Source organism: Zeugodacus cucurbitae, chromosome 3, assembly GCF_028554725.1.
Source record: "Zeugodacus cucurbitae isolate PBARC_wt_2022May chromosome 3, idZeuCucr1.2, whole genome shotgun sequence".
NCBI lineage: Eukaryota > Metazoa > Arthropoda > Insecta > Diptera > Tephritidae > Zeugodacus > Zeugodacus cucurbitae.
This window is the reverse complement of record NC_071668.1, coordinates 72,166,140-72,185,661: the sequence shown is the minus strand read 5'-3', so window position 1 is coordinate 72,185,661 and position 19,522 is coordinate 72,166,140. Positions and strand designations below refer to the sequence as shown.

At 31.7% G+C, this 19,522-nt stretch overlaps 1 protein-coding gene across 7 annotated transcripts in view; it reads right to left on the bottom strand.

Moving 5' to 3' along the window:
* LOC105218156 (EEIG family member 2) overlaps positions 1 to 19,522 on the bottom strand; it is a 151,155-nt gene that overhangs the window by 58,153 nt on the left and 73,480 nt on the right. The window contains exon 1 of one of the 7 annotated variants that reach the window (XM_054227909.1): positions 6,299 to 7,013. The exons of the other annotated variants lie outside the window; for them this stretch is intronic. The gene's annotated coding sequence lies outside the window, so the exon portion shown is untranslated. Of the gene's footprint in view, positions 1 to 6,298; positions 7,014 to 19,522 lie in introns of those variants that run through there. 7 annotated transcript variants of the gene reach the window in all.

Here is a 19,522-nt window from a genome sequence, read left to right as displayed (position 1 = left end):
ATAACTAGCTTCAGTTGGCGAATTTGTGCGATTTTTTATTTGATTTTTTTTTGGCATACAGAGAGCATGTGTATGTATAAGTTTATTTTATATACATTTGATTGTGTCTATCAATATTTGTTTTTGTAATGATGAGCAGCCAACACACGTCAGTTGATGACGTTATTGTGCAATTTTAGCCGCTACGTAATGCTTTTGTACCCACTCTCCTGCCTGTCTCTTTATATTAACGCTTTTGTTGCCAATATTACAAGCTAGTTATCAATTATGAATGTCGTCATAGTGAAATGAGGCTTATTTTTTATATTTATTTTTTTGTGTTGTCATGACTAATGTGTAGTATTCACGTAAAAGATATGGAACCATTTAGAATCAATTAATTATATTTATTTTTTGTATTTTTTTCTATTCATTTTTGATTTTTATATTTATTATTTATTTTTTTTATTTTTTTTATCATAAAACGTTCAGATTTTTTTTTATTTAATATTTAATTTACATAAAATAATTTTCCTATTCGCCCTTCCTATATCTATGAAAATATTTTTTGTCATGTGGCAACCCCAGTATGTGTTTTCAACAGCTGATTTGAAAGTTATTCCTCTCCTATCCTCCCACTGACTTAATATTTATACCCTGAACAGGGTATATTAAGTTTGTCACGAGGTTTGTAACACCCAGAAGGAAGCGTCGGAAACCCTATAAAGTATATATATAAATGATCAGTCCTTCAGTTGCAGTATAGTCCTTCAGTTTTTAAGATATCGTTTTGAACTTTTGCAGATGTTATTTTCTCTTCAAGAAGCTGCTCATTTGTCGGAATATAGCTGTCATACAAACTGAACGATCGGAATCAATGGCTTGTATGGAAAATTTTCGCATTTGAAGTGGTATCTTCCAGAAATTTGGCATGGATTACTGCTTAAGATAATAATATAATCTCCGAAGAAATTGTTCAGATCGGTCAATTATATAACCTTAATGTTTCTAGCAAACAACCCGACTAAAAAGAATTAGTAAAATGTTTTCTGTTTTTTTACTTACTTTTTCTTACGTCTTTAGATTTGCTTAAACACATAGTTACTAAAAGAAATGCACCTGTGAAGGGTATATTAGCTTCGGTACAACCGAAGTTAACGTTTTTTCTTGTTTTAGGCTAATAGCGTTTTTAGCCAGGAACTGATTGATCAATTTACAGGCCTCTTCGATTGGCTGAAATTTTTGATAAAAAAATCTACGGTAGATGGCGCTGCTGAAAAATATTAATCAGCTGATGAATCTTACAAACTTCTTATGAAAGGAAAAACAAAAATGTATGACAGCTGATCGGTTTCTCAAGGGTTTCTCAATAAAAATTTTAATTGATCAATTAATTTAGCTATATTTTGTTACTCTCTCTCTCGTTCTGTTTCTGATTATTTCTCTCTATATTGTAAAATATTAACTTTTCTCCATGATTTTATTAAATTTTTTTTCACCGAAACTTTCCACACTTTTCTCTCAGTGTACTCAGTAATTTCCTTCGCTTGTCAGCGTACCAATTTGTTACCGCTGCTTTTAGCTGTTTTAGTAATTATTTTTACTTGATTGGCAGCTGAAAATTAATGTACACAATGAAATGAATTCAGCAGAAATTAGCCAACGGCAAAAAATATCAGAAAACAGCAAAAAATATCAAAAAAAAAAAAAAAAAACCAAAAAAAAAATATCAAAAAACTGCAAAAAAATATATATCAAAAGCATAACAAATAATAACAAAACCAACATAAAAAGCATACGCAATTAACTAAATGCGCAGCGAAAATCGGTTAATCGGCTAAGTAATGGAATATCGGGAAAATCAAAGAAAACTAGGTTGGTCAAAGCAGCAAAATCAGCACGTATGTTTGAAAACGATTTGAGTTAGCGGTTTTTTCGCCTTTAACTACTGAAAAAAAGTAAAAATAAATAATAAATTAATGCACGCACGTCAATGTTTAATTGAAAATGTTTGCTATCAGTTGGTGATATGAATTGTTACTGATTCTCCTCACATTAGTTTAATAAATAAATGCAGCGCTGTTGCGATTGTGGGGGGCATTCGGCACAAAAAATAGCTTGTGACTCATCTTTTAAACGAATTGATAACAGTTTAGATAATTGTAATTAGTAGTGCTGGCAACACAACCAACCACCTTTCTTTATTAGAAAGTAGAGAAGTGAAGAATTGAGTAATGAATTGTATAAAGTACTTTAGATATTTTCGAAGACCGGTAATCACATAAGACACTTTGAATAGATACTCAAATAGAATATAATGCACTTAAACCGGCACGAGCATGCAATTGAGAAGGGAATGATTAAGTAAAGTTTATGGAATTGACAATATAAGCAAGTATTTTCTTATAAATTGTTTACGCTTGTTCTCTAGCTTCGTTGAAGATAACGCAAGATGTTCTAGTTTTCATTAAAAGAGCTGATTCGTCATAAAATAGGGTTACTTTCGTTTCTAACATCGATTCATTAGGTTTAGTGAGACCTTCTTGAATTGAGGAGTAGGCAATTAGGGAGATTTTTTACGATCTTAAAATTTTGTTTTTATAGAACTTAAGTTATAAAATGTTATTACTGACAAAATGATGGAGTCAGGTCTAATGGAATAGGAACAGAGTTTTTTGAAAAGGCAGTATGATATATGGTTGATATATGGGTATATAACATCTGCTGGTTCGATGCATGGAGATGAGATGTGGAGATGGAAAAATAGGACCGAGTTGAAAAAAAGTATATTGAAACTTTGTATTTTGTTTAAAAAGAGTAAGCTATAATTTAAAATACATTTATAAGGCTCACTGAGAACTAAAGAGATAAACACAAATGCTCTAGAGCCTATAGTATTAATTGTAACTCCGTCCAGTTACCACAAATATCATTTATAGAGCTTTTTTTATACCCTTAAGATCACGTTAACGCCTGGAAGCACTCATCAGAGCCATTTTAACCGAAGAGTTCTAAGTAAAAATTATTTTGAAGTCTTGACAAAATGTGTTCTCATTCATTTATAGATCTCCTCAAACCACCTTTACGAAAATTATATTAAAAATTGTGGATCAGGCTTTAAAATTTCTACTTTGAAGTAAGATTACAAGAAATAACAACTAAAGAGCTCCAAAGTTGTTATTTAGCACTACACATTTAAACGGTTCCTAATGAGTTTCATTACAAATTTTGTACATCTTTTTGTAGCAACGCGCATTGTCTTGCATTTTTCGTAAATTACTTTGCAAATAGATTTGTAAATATATAGCACTTATATATATCTACTCTATATACACACAATCTATATGTATTTCTACATTTGCCACACATTTAGTAACTGTAATGGGCGAACTCACAACTTGGCACTTGGCCAGGTGACACAGAGTCTCTGCAAAACATCCAAAAAAAATATCAAAAAAGAAAGAAAAGAGCAGGATAAAGAACAAGAACAGTACAGATGTAATATATATAAGTAAGTAAATAAAAGAACTGTACAACTGTGGCGCTATGGCAACAGCAGACTTTCCATTCGAAAGCTTGCCAAAATAAATGTGGCAAAACAACAGTAGAGTAGATCATATTTCAATACAAAAGAGTGAATGTATGTCTGAATGTAGTTGCACTGAGATTCCTTCCGCTTCATTTTGTAAGCAATTTCTCTCCAGCCAAGGATAATGCTGGGGAAATGCGCTCTGCGCTTGAACTGACGACAAATTTGCGAAATTGCAAGCGTAAATATCTAGCAAAAATCTTAAAAGGTTACTGGGCAAGTGGCGTGGCGAGATTTTGGGCAAAAGAAAGCGAAAAACTTTAAAATATTTATGGAAAGCACTCAATTTGGTCATACTTTTAGTATAACAGTGAGCGGGTTTTGGAGCAGAATGCAATATTTTTACTTTAAAGTATTTTCTTTCTTAAGAGAGAAGCAGCAGGCAACATTCAAAAGTTAGCTCATGCCATTTCTGTCTGCTTAGAATGTCTTGGTTTGTCAACTTTATCCAGTATCTTATTGCTTTCTGCTTTTTAAATATTAAATATATGTGTTGCTCTTCCATAAACTTCGTTCAGGTTCATTAAAAGTGTTTGCAAAGTTTTGAGATGTTGTATCCTGCTGTAGTAGAAAGGTTGGCAGGGTAAAAAGGCTTCAAGTAGAGTGAATTGCTTGCCTGTAATCAGCACGCTTCTTCAAAATAGTTCTGAAAAAAAATATTTCACATATTTTCTCAACTTGCGAGTAGAAAAATAGTTTGCGACTGAGTAGATAGGTGGCGCTAGTGTACATAATATACTTAAACATATAAATTATTGAGAGAATGGGTGTGTTCAAAAAGATGATTAAGAGTGTAACGATTGATTATGCTGAAATAAGTTTATCTGGAAACCATAGAAATTATACCAGCTTGAGCGCTATACTAAGACTCGGTAAACTCGATAAACAAATCCCAAAGCAATAAAAAGCTGGGAAATAATTTTCAAACCTGTCTGGAGATAACATAAACCAGATAGAATATCTATTATATTTGATTTAGCTCTTTAATACAAAACAAGTCTTCAACGAATAAAATTGTCAGGACCTCCAGACCTCTAAAGAGCTTTATAAGCTCAAATTTAATTATTTCTCTACTCTTAAAATATCAAATATTTAAACGCATTCTTCTCTTCAACTTCCATAGTCCAACTGAATTACATTTCGTTGAAAATACCACTCAACATTGATATATCTAAGCGAACACTTGCCATTTTTGCATAAAAAATAAATTTGAAAATTTGCCGTTTCAATTTGGGGCTTTTTTTATTGAGCAATTGTGCTCGTAAAAAAATTGCAAGCGCTTAAATTTGGAATGTGGGGTAACGATAAAAACGGAAATGAAAATAATTTACATTTGCATTGGCAAACAGCATGAATCAAGGGACAAGGAAAAGATATATACACATTAGTATATAGTATACATGTTGCTCAGCGACCATCCTTTATGCTATCCGCTTGATGGCAAAGCAATTTTCATCTTCTAAAAAGCGTCCAAAGTAATGTAATGAATTTTTAAAGCAAATTGTGCAGAGAGCATTTGAGTTTTTTCTACTTAAATGCGCCAATTGGCCTTGAAACGACGGGAATGTGGCAGATACATTGCTTTGCGGAAAACAAATATGAGAAGCATTGAATAATTTTTGCTGGTTTTTAAGCAATTTTGGGCCAGTGTCATAGCTAAATTTAAAAATGTTAAATTTTGCAGATTTTTTGTGTAAGTTTTTAGAGCGATTTTTTAGTTCAAGGTTACAAATATTTATAGAGATTATTGAAGGTCTAAGCGATTAGTCTAATTAAGAATTGTTTTCGTTGCCACAAACATAGTATAGGAGCTCATAGTTCACATAATATTAATATAAAACTAATTAGAAAAAGTTTACTAATTTACTCAATTAACCAATTTCGAACGATGTAAAGTTATTCAATTTAATTATTAATTGTCTTTACTGTTTTCGAGACATGTCCCTGATTTAGTCAATGCAATTTGTTTTAATACTAGTTGTATAAGCCAATTGTTGGTATTTACGCCTGATTAACTTAACCCTTAATTGTCTAAGACTTTTCAGACAGTAAATTTGTATTGAGTCAATTAGCAATTTTTTTTTCTCTTTTAGCTGTCGAATACTAATTGTAGAGGCTTAACTGACTCTGTTCAACGTCTAATTGACTCAATTTAGCACTTAGCAATTAGACTAATTAAGAATTGTTTTCGTTGGCCCAAAAAAAATTGTATAGGAGCTCAGAGTTCACATAATATTAATATGAAACTGATTTCAAAAATTTTACTAATTTCCTCAATTAACAAATTTCGAACTATGTAAAGTTACTCAATTTAATTATTAATTGTCTTTACTGTTTTCGAGATATGTTCTTGTTTTAGTCAATGCAATTTGTTTTAATACTAGTTGTATAAGCTTAATTGTTGGTAATTTTATTCAAGGACTTAATTTAACACTTAATTGTCTAAGACTTTTCAGACAGTAAATTCTTAATTGAGTCAATTAGCATTTTTTTCTATATTAGCTGTCGAATACTAATTGCAGAGGCTTTACTGACTCTGTTCAATATCTAATTGACTCAATTTAGCACTTAATTGCCTTGTCAGCTTTTCAGACAGGTTCTCCATTTAGACAAATAAAAATAAATATTTTGTGTGCCTAAAAAAATATCTGAAAGCACTGGATAAAACACTTTTAATTTAAATTTTCATTGCGTTTTATAAAAATATTTCACACCATAATACTAACTCACCGAAATTAAATGCAGTACTCTTATGATCGAAGTATCTTAAAGAACTAACTGCACAGCAAATACAATACACAAATGTATACTTTATGTTTAAAAAATTATTTAAATATTTTTTGTAGCTCTTATAAAGAAATAAATTATATTTTTTTCTTATACACTTTTCTTCTAAGAAATTCAGTTAACACTCATTATTATTCAATTTAAGCTTATCTAAAACGTGATGTCTATTATCTATATCATAAATTTTAAAATTGTTTTTGTTTTACGATTTTAATTTTAATTTTAGATAATGGCTTTTAAAAACAACAATTTCACTTCAATGCGATTGTAACACTTCACACGTCAGTCTTTGCAAAATTATTCTATTTCAACGCAACACTTTTGCAAAAATTAACTTTTCTAAAACTGTTAAAAAAATGTGCAAAGAATATTCATTAATTTAAAACAATTGTTTTGCACTTTGCTGACGTTTTCAAATTTTAATGACTTCATTAAACGAGAAATGCAAACAGTTGCAGCAACCAATTTTTTACACACCGAACATGCAAATGCAATAAAAAGGCGTTAGAGAATTAACACAAAACGCCAGAAGAAAAAAAATTAGCGACATTAAATTTTGCAAAATCTATTTGTTATACGGCATTTTTATTACTTTTCGCGCAACTCAATGACTCGATTGCGCCACAAACGCCAGTCAGCCGCACGAACGCGAACGTCAGCGATATAGCGAATAAACACTCGTAAATAGCGAAAAAGCAGCTGTTGGCAAACACCGATCCGTCCGTTGTGTGTCGATATGGTTAACGGAATGAACGAACATTGGCGAAAATAGCAGGCGGATAGGCATACAGGCGGCCGATAATCGAACTGCAAATCAAAGGAAAGGCAAAAGTACGAAAAGCAAAATAAACAAAAATAAAGAAAAGTACGAAGAAAAAAATTCTGCCAATAAAACCATTTAGCGGAAAAGCACAAAGCCACGTAGCGCAAAAAAATATAAATGTGTTTATAAAACAAAAACAATGGATTTTCGCATAAAAGTGAATTAAATGTTATCTGATATAGTGAAAATAAAAATGAGATAGTAAAGAAATTAGGGCGAATGCAAGGCTATAAATATAATTTTATCGAAGTATATACGGAGCATTATATCGAACACAACAACATATTATTGGGAGAAGTGAGTGAAAATTGTGTGAAATAGTTGTAAACTGAGTGATAAGAAGAAGATTTGATGTGAGTGTGGGGAAAATAACACCAAAAATTAATTTTATACCCGTTTATATAAAATTGGATTCACATAATGTTATAGAACATTGAAAAATATGCACGAAAATGTTTTGATTTCTTTCCTACTTTTCTAATAGCCTTTTCGCACACCCAAATTAATTGATCAATTTAAATTTTAATTGAGAAACCAGTTTATGCCCTTCGCATTGCCGGCTACTCGATAAACGATAAGCTGTTATACATTTTTGTTTTTGCTTTTCATAAGAAGTTGGTAAGTTTCAACAGCTAATTGCTATTTTTTCAATAACCACAATCATTGCTTTCAGCAGCGAGATCTACAGTCGAGTTGCATTACTGTTATTTTATCCATAAATGCAGTCAAATTTACAACATTTTTAACTCGATTAAAATTCTATCAAAAAAAGTAATGTAAAAATATGAGATTTTTATTTTGTATGGTAAATCGATCTAACTCAGCGATTTAATCGATCAATTAACTCCTGTGCGAAAAGACTATAAAACGTTATTTTTTTCAATTTGTCGAAAATAAGTGATTTCAGTTGCAAGTATCGTGAAAAATAAGGCAAACAATAGTCCATAGGTAGGTATATAAGTATAGTGGATGTGGGATGACGACCCAGACCTTTAGGAGGTATATTGTGAAACCACCGGAACTGTAATACAGCTTAAGCAGGATTCATTTAAGTGCCTTTCCTGCATAAGTGTCTCATGGAAGACTATGTAAAGAAGGGTCTTAAACGGGGATTACTGTATTCTTCTTCTTCTACTTCGCGGCACCTTCTACAGTAGTCATTGTATTGTATCCTCAGTCTAAAGGCGTATCTTCCATTCAGACAGTGTTTTTTTACCACTCCTGTTAGAGTTCTTATATTTTTTTTTAATTCGGAATGTACGACTCTTATTCCATTCAGTCCACGTTTGTCAGCTTGTTGAGAAAGTCTGAGGTTGTTTCCACAGGAATCTATGAAATATTTATGAATTTAAGTGTCCTCATGTGGTCAGAGGCGTATAAAATTCCATTTTATTGGAATCTAATTTTAAGGTTGTGCCAAATCTGGCAAGTTCTTCTGCTCTACAGTTTCCTAGAAGTCATTGCAGGTGTATCAGAAAATAGGAAACTAGTCCCACTAATAACTTAATCAATTATTTTAGTATAATATTTTAGAGGAAATCTTTTGAGACTGCTTGGTTGTTTGTAAATATGAATATTGTTGTAGCCCGGTCTTATTTATTCTGTCAAAACGAGACAGGCTTTCTTCGATTGCAGTAATATTCACTGCAGTGATCTAGTTAGTCCGTCTAGATGCTTAGCTCTGTGTTTATGTTCATCTGGTCCCCACTTCTCTGTGGAGATGAGAGTAATATTGTGCACCGATTTAGTACTGGACGTTTATCTAGATTTCAGAGTGAATATAATAGAAGTAGAATTAATTTGTCCACGAGTGTTATTAAAGAAATCTTCAAGCTTTTAAATATTTTAAACAAATATTGTAAAAAATATTGAGAAATTGTCACAATTAAGTGCTTTAGAGTTAATCTAATCAATTACTATAGTTTCTATTATTACCTTAAGGCACTAATGTCAGTATTGTGTTGATATTCGCTTACCTGTAAATATAGAGAATAGAATATTATGTTAAAACTCGTGCTTCAGAAAATATTTTAATTAAAATAAATTAATATAAAATAGTGGAGACATAAAATTTAAAATATATCCATACATATATATTTTAAGACTAACTGTACACAATTATATGCACAGCACCTTCTTATTACTAGCGAATATACTCCGTACAGCGAGTGATTTTCAAGCACCAAGTATAAAAGTTAATATACGCAATGATTAGTTAATATTATAAACGCTTGCTATCAGGAAAAAATAAATAAAATAAATTAGCTAAGCAAAATTATGAAACGAACGTTGTAGCAACAAAAAAGCCAACAGCAAAAACCAGCTAGTACGCCAACGCAATCTTATCAGCGAACACAGCGTTATCACTGGCACTTATGTGGCTTAGGCAGTCGGACTAAACATAAATACATGTACTAAAGAAAAGAGTACAATAAAAACAAGAGAAAAGAGAGAAAAAAAACAAAGAAAAATAAAACAAATAATAAACAAATAAAGTAATTAATAAAACATTTCGTTTGCTTTTAGCGCGGGGTTTTTCGCTTATCACACACGGGACAGCAGCGATTAAAATTGTTTCGATTTCCAATGATAGATAGTATTTATGTGCTTATAAATATGTATATGAAGAGAGACAATTGTCTGATAAAATTTAGCTTTGTTGTACACACAGTCACTTTCACATAAATACAATTTATTGGACTTCGATACGCAGCACAAAGGCCAGTGGGCGTCAAGATAGCGCTATTATGACAGAGTTACATGCACAGCAACAGCAACAAAGCGTGTAAGTAATGACAGATTTATAATGAAACAAGTAAGGAAGGGCTAAGTTCGGGTGTAACCGAACATTTTATACTCTCGCAATTTATTGATGTAATTTTATAAAGACAACATAATTCGACCCATATATTCGGCATAAAGTTCAATAGAATAACGAAAATCATCATAAATAGTATATGGGGACTGAGGTAATTCCTAAACCGATTTCACTCGTTTTCACCACCAAGATACAATGTATCGAAGACTATAAGATTACTTAATTTAATATTACTTATAATTAGGTATATAGGATCTGGGGGAAGTTATGACCCGATTTTTACCATTTCAGGTACAGAGAGAACTGTTATAAGAAAAAAATTCAGAGGGAATGAATTACATTAAAATATCTGAGGGATTTACCTATATTTTCGGTGAAAAATTAACCTTAGGCACTGAGTTCTTCATGTTTGATATCAGGGGCCTTGAAAAGTCATGGTCCGATTTTGACAATTTTTCCACAAGTGATGTCACAGCTCAAATACAGTATTTGTGTAAAGTTTTATTCCGCTAGCTTCATTGGTTCCTTATGAATACATTATAAAGCGAACGAATCAGATGGAATTCAAAATTGGGTTATATGGGAAGTAGACGTAGTTGTGAACCGATTTCGCCCATATTCCACCCGTGTCATCAGGGTGTCAAGAAAGTGTTATATACCGAATTTCATTGAAATTGGTCGAATAGTTCTTGAGATTTGGTTTTTGACCCATAAGTGGGCGGCGCTACGCCCATTTTCTATTTTGTAAAAAAATCTCAGTGCCGCTTCCTTCTGCCATTTCTTATGTAAAATTTGGTGTTTCTGACCTTTTTCGTTAGTGAGTGAACGCACTTTTAGAAATTTTCAACCTAACCTTTGTATGGGAGGTGGGCGTGGTTATTATCCGATTTCTTTCATTTTTGGACTGTATAAGGAAATGGCTAAAAGAAACGACTGCAGAAAGTTTGGCTTATATAGCTTTATTGGTTTGCGAGTTATATACAAAAAAAAACTTATTTGAGGGCGGGGTCTCGCCCACTTTTCCAAAAAAATTACATCCAAATGTGCCCCTCCCTAATGGGATCCTATGTTCCAAATTTCATTTTCATAACTTTATTTATGGCTTAGTTATGACACTGTATAGGTTTTCGGTTTCCTCCATTTTGTGGGCGTGACAGTGGACCGATTTTGCTCATTTTCGAAAGCAACCTCCTCAGGTTGCCAAGGAACATGTGTTCCAAGTTTCATTAAGATATCTTAATTTTTACTCAAGTTATCGCTTGCACGGACAGACGGACAGACGGACGGACAGACATCCGGATTTCAAATCTACTCGTCATCCTGATCATTTATGTATATATAACCCCATATCTAACTCTTATATTTCTTGGTGACACAAACAACCGTTATGTGAACAAAACTATGATACTCTGTGCAACAGGTTGCGAGAGTATAAATATTTGTATGTTATTAAACGCAAGCTATAAGCGAGATAAAGCTTAACAGTAAGTAAAAGCAACAACAACGCATGGTTAATTGCACAAGCTGGAGTTTAATGTAAATATAAGTGTAGTTGTTGGGGTAAATAAATATATATTTAGAAGCACTATAAATGAGTATATAAAAATAAAACAGCATAAATGAAAACGCACGCAACATAATATGAAGCTCATAACAGCGCGAAACGCTTATCAGCGCGCTTATCACTCATACGCACTGGCGGCCAGAGCTTTAAACTAAATTTCCACTACCGCAAAGCATTGTATGCTATATGTATGTTTATCTATATTTACCTTTGCATAACTATATATTAACGCACAAAAACATGGCCATAAACTTGAGTGTGAAAAAAAGTTCAAGTTCATTATAGTTTTCGCCGGAAAACAGGCGTTCCCATTATCATTACAACTCACTTGACGATAAGCAGTTTCTTTGTTTTCACAGTTAGAAATATATATTGTCTATATGTTTGTATGATTATTACACATATTTGTTTGCGCTTGCAAGCTTATATCTACTGGATATTTTATTTGTTTGCACCGAGTACGTTGACGTGCTCGATAGAAGGCCGTTGAAGCTCAGTTCATATGGATACAGCCATCAATATGTATATGTGACAATCGATGAGCTTTTCGCTGGAACTCACGGTGAATTTAAACCGAATGTCAATTGTGCAAAATTGTAAACAAAAACAAAATAAATAATAAAACAAAAAAAAATAAAATAAAACAAAGAAAATAAAACAAAAAAAAAATAAAATAATAACAATAAAAAATAAACTGTCACCTATGTATCCACTTATGTATGATATATACTCTTTGTTTGTATGTATGTTTGTTTGCACTTTAGAAGCATTTGTTGTCTGAAAAGCGTCGGTGTTTGTTCAATTAACTAGCAGTTGGCAAAGGTGGGGGCGCCATTTCGCTATAAATATTGTGTTGGCCGATATGATATGAGTAATAATAAATGATTTATTGAGGCGCAAATAAGTGCTTTGTATACAAGTATAATGTTTGATTAGTGCAAAATCGGTTTAAAGCCGAATATTAATATGTTTTAAATATATAGAAATAAAATAAAAACAAATAAAATATAAGCAAATAAAAAAATATAAACAAGTTAGGAAGGACTAAGTTCGGGTGTAACCGAACATTTTATACTCTCGCAATTTATTTATTTAACTTTATTAATATTATATAATACACAATTTGACCCACATATTCGTCATATATATTGTATAAAGTTGGAAACCCTAATATTAAGTTAGAAGCACCGAGGTCCTCATGTTCGATATGGGGCCTTAAAAACCTATGGTCCAATTTCGGCGACTTTTAGAATGGGGCTGCCACACTATTAAGGTAGTATTTGTGCAAAGTTCTGCATCGATATCTTCACTAGTGCTTACTTTATATATTGTAATGTAAACGATTCAGATCGTCTTCAAAGTTCTGGTATATAGGAAGTAGGCGTGGTTGTGAAGCGATTTGGCTTTTTTTTATTTTTCACAGCATATAATTGGGATGTAAGGAAACTATTACAAACCAAGTTTCATTGAAATCGGTCGAGTAGTTCCTGAGGTATAGTTTTTGACCCATAAGTGGGCGACGCCATGCCCATTTTACATTTTGTAAGGGCAGCTTCCACCTGCCATTTCTTATGTGAAATTTAGTGTTTCTGGCGTTTTTCGTTAGTGAGTTAACCCACTTGTAGTAATTTTCAATCTAACCTTTGTATGGGAGGTGGGCGTGGTTATGATCCCATTTCTTTCACTTTTGGACTGCATTAGGAAGTGCTAAAAAACAACTGCAGAAAGTTTGGTTTATATAGCTCTATTGGTTTGCGAGATATGTACAAAAAACATATTTGGGGGCGGGGCCACGCCCACCTCCGCGAAAGAATTACATCCAAATATGCCCCTTCATAGTGCGATCCTTCGTACCAAATTTTATTTCCATAGCTTTATTTATGGCTTAGTTATGGCACTTTGTGTTTTCGGTTTTCACCTTTTTGTGGGCGTGGCAGTGGTCCGATTTTGCTCATTTTCAACCTTCCTATATTGCCAAGAAATAAGTTTTCGGTTTTCGCCTTTTTGTGGGCGTGGCAGTGGTCCGATTTTACTCATTTTCAACCTTCCTATATTGCCAAGAAATAAGTTTGCCAAGTTTCATCACAGACGGACGGACGGACAGACATCCGGATTTGAACTCCGCTCTTCACCCTGATCACTTTGGTATATATAATCCTATATCCAACTCGTTTAGTTTTGGGTGTTACAAACAACCGTTATGTGAACAAAACTATAATACTCTCTTTGTTGCGAGAGTATAAAAATACACACAAATAATCAACAGTTATCGAGAATAGATAATAAATTAAAAAAAAAAAAAAATAAAAACTATATATAAAAAAAAATTATTTATTAAAAAAATTTAAAAAATAATAATAAGAAAATTATCTGTTAAAAATAGTTAGAAAAAACACTAAAATATTTACTAAAAATAATAAATGCATTAATTATATTTTTACAAGAAATGAAAGAATCAACATTTTAAACAAACTTAAAAAAATTAAAAAACTCTGTCAATTAGTTATGAGTAATCCAAGCACGGATTGACTGATTAATTACAGTCACCAATTTTAGTCAATCTTATGATATCACTGATTTAAGTGAAGAATAATCATTGAAAACAAAATTTAAATTAAAGTATTCGGGAAGGAATTAACTGAATAATCAAATTTAACCAATAATACCACTAATAAAAATATAAAAAATACTTTAAAGTATCTTAAAAGTACATGTTAATGACTTAATTATGATTAATAAGTCAGCCTTTTCACACAGCCAAATTAATTGACCAATTAAACTTTTGATTGAGAAACGCTTTTCTGCCTTTTATATTGCAGGCTACTCGATAACCGATCAGCTGTTATACATTTTTGTTTTTGCTTTTCATAAGAAGGTGGTAAGTTTCATCAGCTGATTGCTATTTTTAGCAGTGACATCTACCATAGTTTTTTTTTAACAAAAAAATCAGCCAATCGCAGGCAAATAACGTACATCGTACGCCTTTGTCGCAGAGTTGCATTTGATTTTCAAGTCGATTAAAATTCAGTTAAAAATTAATATTAATTAATCAATTAGCTATTAAGATTGATTAACTAGATTTAAATTTCTAAAGTGGAGCTACTAATTAGAACTGTTATTACTGAGAACATGCAAGTTTCTAAGAACTTTAACTTTAAAAACTTATTTTTTCAGAAATTGTTAAACAATTAAGAAATGAGGTGTTTTTTGTTACAATTGATAGAGAACCACTTTTTCATCCATTTATCAAAAAGTTATTTCCACAAAAAAGCTCCAGACGATTTGCTGATTTCATCAAAGTGTATAAAAAAGGCTTTCCACAACGCATCATTAATAATTGCGTCGCCTACTCTGCAATTTACTACAGAATTAGCGTAATTGCATTAACCCATGCTTGACGCATTGGCGGCATGCGAGGCGTATGAGTAATTAATACAGGCAATACTTTGGTCTGTGACTTAGCTTATTTAATAAGAGTTATGCGTCGCGCTAATTCCCCGTACGCCACCATTTGCGCTTTCTGCGAATGGCAAGCGAACTTATAATAATTAAAAGCCTGTAATTCAGCTTTTCAATCATTTTAACTCAGCTGTGTACACTTTTTTGCGCTCTTCTTATGCTTTTAGCTTTGCTGCCATCAGTGAATTTATTTAATTTATTAACATTCGCTTGCATGCTTTTTACGCCACTCCGTCTCACTTCATTGATTCCTCCGTCATTTCCTCCACTGCACCTCACAGGCGTCTGTGTTGCAATGGCAACCAATCACTCAAACTTTCTGCTTTGCATGCAGTCTTTTAACGGTAGAAATGCAAAAAATGAGCGAGTTGTACAAATTCATTGGCGCCCTGTTGACTTACTCACTCACAACAAATACCACCCCGTGCGCGGCTGTCATTGTAGGGACAAGCAAGTGCACAGTCGGTGGTCCTCTCAATGCCATATCCTTTGGCGAAAAGCGCGCTGCGAAATGACAGTTTGTGAGCTTTTGGCAGGTTTTTATGCTGCCATTTTTTGTTTAATTTTATTTTTATTATTTTTACTATTTGCTCTCATTGTTTATGCTCTTGTATGATTATTTGGACAGCGCATATATACTATTTATTTATTCAGTTTATAATACCAGACAGCCTTTTACAGGCTTGATGACATTTTTTTGTTGTTGTAGTGCTAGTATTTATTATTTACATGTTACAGCTATATTTTCACGTTGGAAATTGATATCGAATATAATTGATTGAGAGAATATGATTTTTATTATTAATTATTTCATTTTATTTTAATTTAATTTTTATTTTTTTATTTTACTTTATTTTATTTTATTTTATTTTATTTTACTTTACTTTAATTTACTTTACTTTACTTTACTTTACTTTACTTTATTTTATTTTAATTTATTTTATTTTACTTTATTTTATTTTTATTTATTTTTATTTTATTTTACTTTATTTTATTTTATTTTATTTTATTTTATTTTTATTTTATTTTATTTTTTTTTAATTTATTTTGATTTTATTTTATTTTATTTTATTTTAATTTATTTAATTTTATTTCATTATTTTTTTGAACTCCGATTCTTATTTACACTTCCATTAAATTTTCTTTCCAATTTATTTACTCTTTGTCCAGTCGCCAAGTAATTTTTATTTACTTAAATTCCAGCTTTTATTACAATTTATGGTTTTATTGCTTGAAATTATTATTGTTATTGCTATGCCATATTTAATTGTCCCTGACATTGAGTTGCATGCCGTCTGCCAATTCAATCGTGTTTTATTGACACACGCGCTCGTATGCTGTATAATTGCTATAAAAGTGAGCGCGTTATTATTGTATTGAAATCGAATAGGCCTCAGTATGTTAAAGCTGACAGCTGTCACATGAGATTGAAGTAAATAGAGTATTTTTAAACAGGCCGTCACTTTAACAGCAGCTTGACAAGAAGGAAGTGTAGTTAGGGAGAAGAGTGAGAGCAGTCTCGCTACTCTGTTTAAAATTTATGAACTTGTGGAACACCTCAAATGACAACTATACAAGAAGTTTTTTAGTCATGTAATCAGAGGTAACAGGTTTGAAAAGACCTTCCTTAATTAAGTTAGTCTTTAAATTAAGTCAGCTGTGCGACATCGAATTAGTTTTGGATTTAGAATATCCAAAAGAAAATATAAGTATTATTAATTACTCTTAAATTAATTTATTTGAAATTGATTTATTATGAATGTTTTAACATTTTCTACATAAAAAAGAGTTCAGGTACCTAGAGAAATAATTTCTGTATAATGAAACGTATTACAATACTTGTTGCCTACATTCAGGCGCTTTGATATAATTGCATAGAAAATGTGGCCTACATTGCGGCGGAATTTGATAATACGTAAATATACTAGCCTGAGCTTGGAACCACTCATATTATTTATATTCTTCAAATATTTATATTTTTAAATAATATATTTCTAAATAAAAAAATCAAGTTTGTATATTTTTAATACCATTGTCATTTTTAATACCATTTACCACATATTTTAAAATATGGCATTCTATTGAACAAATATTTACACAAAAAATATTTCCCAAAATAATTTTCTTGTTATGACTTTTCTGAAAATCACTTTTTGTGTTATTCAACTCAACATGCGGATTTGTGAATCCCCACAGACCGCGATTATTTTCATTTTTAAACCCCTATTTACTGCGTGATTCATACAAAATTTTTGGTGAAATATAAATACATAAAAATGTATGAACGAATGTGAAATTAATTCGCTTTAAGCCAATTTTCAACATTTTTAATAATCGAATAAATCAGCACAATTAAATCGCACACATTACATGCCAATTTACACGTGTAACAAGTAAGAGCTAAATATAAACGATTACGTTTAGGATTTAAGCGAATAATTGTGAATTTTTCGATACACAGTGGAGGGGAAAACGCCAATGATTTAAGGGGAAAAATGTGTAAAATGAGAAAACTGGCGCCGAAGGTAGCAGCTTAATGTAAATAGAAGAGAAAAACAAAAGAAAATAAATAAAAATATGCAAAAAAAATAATAAAACTATAAAAGGGAGATAAATAGAATTAAAAAAAAAAAATTTAAACAAAGTAAAAATCAAAAAGAAAAGCAAATAAAAAAATTAATTAATAGAAAAAATTCAAAATGGATTAAAAGGTGCAATGGCACAAAGAAAATTTCACATCAAAACTAGATGAAGCACAACTCAAATAGCAAAGAAAATAATGCGCAAACATGATAAACAAAAGTGATAAATTAAAAATGGCAAAACTACTTAGTAGCAAAAGCAAAGCTATGAAGACAGCCGACGCCGCCAGCGGCTGCACTAGCACACATGAGGAAAATGAAAAAAAGCCAAAACGAAAATAAAGCTATGCAAGAAATAAACAAATGCCAAGCGATAAACTCGAGATGACAGCGATGTTGAATGTTTTGTGAAAAGACGTGAGCGATCAGCATGCCCCAGACGTTGGCAAATTGCAAACAGATGAAGGCAGATAGAATTAATTCCGCATACTTTTCAATTGCACATATGTACGAATGAGTTTAGTGAGATAAATATGCCAGCGATGACGATGTGGGTGAAAATAAGAAAAACGAAATGGAAAAAATTCAAAAAAGAAATAAATAAAAAAATTAAGAAAAAAAGAAATAAACTAAAGTATAAAAGCAAATAAAAACGCAATAATAAAACGAGAAAATGCAATGAAGGGGAGACGAAGCGGGGCAACGTTGTGTCGTGTATGCATTTACGCATTAATTGCTGGCGTTTAATGCCACTTTTACGCTGAAAAGCGAAACAGCGCAACAGAATTACGCAGAAAAATGTTCAAATAGAGCTGCGAGTGCATGGTTGTGCAGTAAACTGCAAGGTGGCACCAGTGCGTATGAGCGACATGTGATTACGTGAGTAGAGAGAAAAGAATTGTCGTGTGTAGCATTTTTCTCGGTAGTCATTAATTGTTGATTTTATTGTAACTTAGATAAATGTTTATTTTATATACACGTACAGAGATGTATATAGAGATATATATTTGAAAGCATTAAAGATATGAAAAAGATTAAAAATGATGTCAGTGGAGTAGAGTATACGAAAAGACAATTGGGGTTAAGTTGGAATGAAGTTGAAAGATATGTCTGTAAGGGAATATTATTATGATAAAATATAATAAATATATATACATATATATATATATATACTAGCAGACCCTGCCACACGTTTTTGTGGCTAAGGTATACATTAAATTAGTAAATCTTACAATACAGAGAAAAAATCGTACGAATAAAGACGAAAACGTTATAGCCGATAAATTTTAAAATGATTGATAGACATTATTGTAGATCTGTGTTAAGCGTAAATCATTATAATTTGTAAAACTTTGATTTTTTAAATCGTATAATGGAGAAAGTAACAAATGCCAAATTTCATAGTTGGCTTAATCTTGGCTTTGGTGACGATATCGATTACCTTCTTCACAGCCAGTCTTGTTCTTTTACAAAGTTTGATGTTGATTTATGTTACGCAGCTACTTTACTACTTTTAATTGCAAGTGAGTGGGGATAGTCCAGCAATTTAAAATAGTCTGTGGGATAATTGAATACGTCATCCTGGTTGGTAGCTGTGTCAACTCTCTTGGATCGAAATTCTAAATTGTCGCATTAAGATCATTGATATCTTTGTTTTTTTACCACCAATATAGGTCATTCAATCAGTCATTTATGGTTATCATATTGAGGTTTCATGTCAGGAAAACTTCTCTTTCGAGTCAATGAAGTGACAGAAATCTGTTGGGAATACTATTAATCCAACTGCCAACTACTTCAACAATCGCAATTTGATATTGCTGCAAAAACACTCATATGTTAGTTGTTAATTGGCGATTCTTTATGTGTCGCCACAAATTATATGATTTTAGGAATGTGATTAGTTCGTCAGCAACAGTTGATC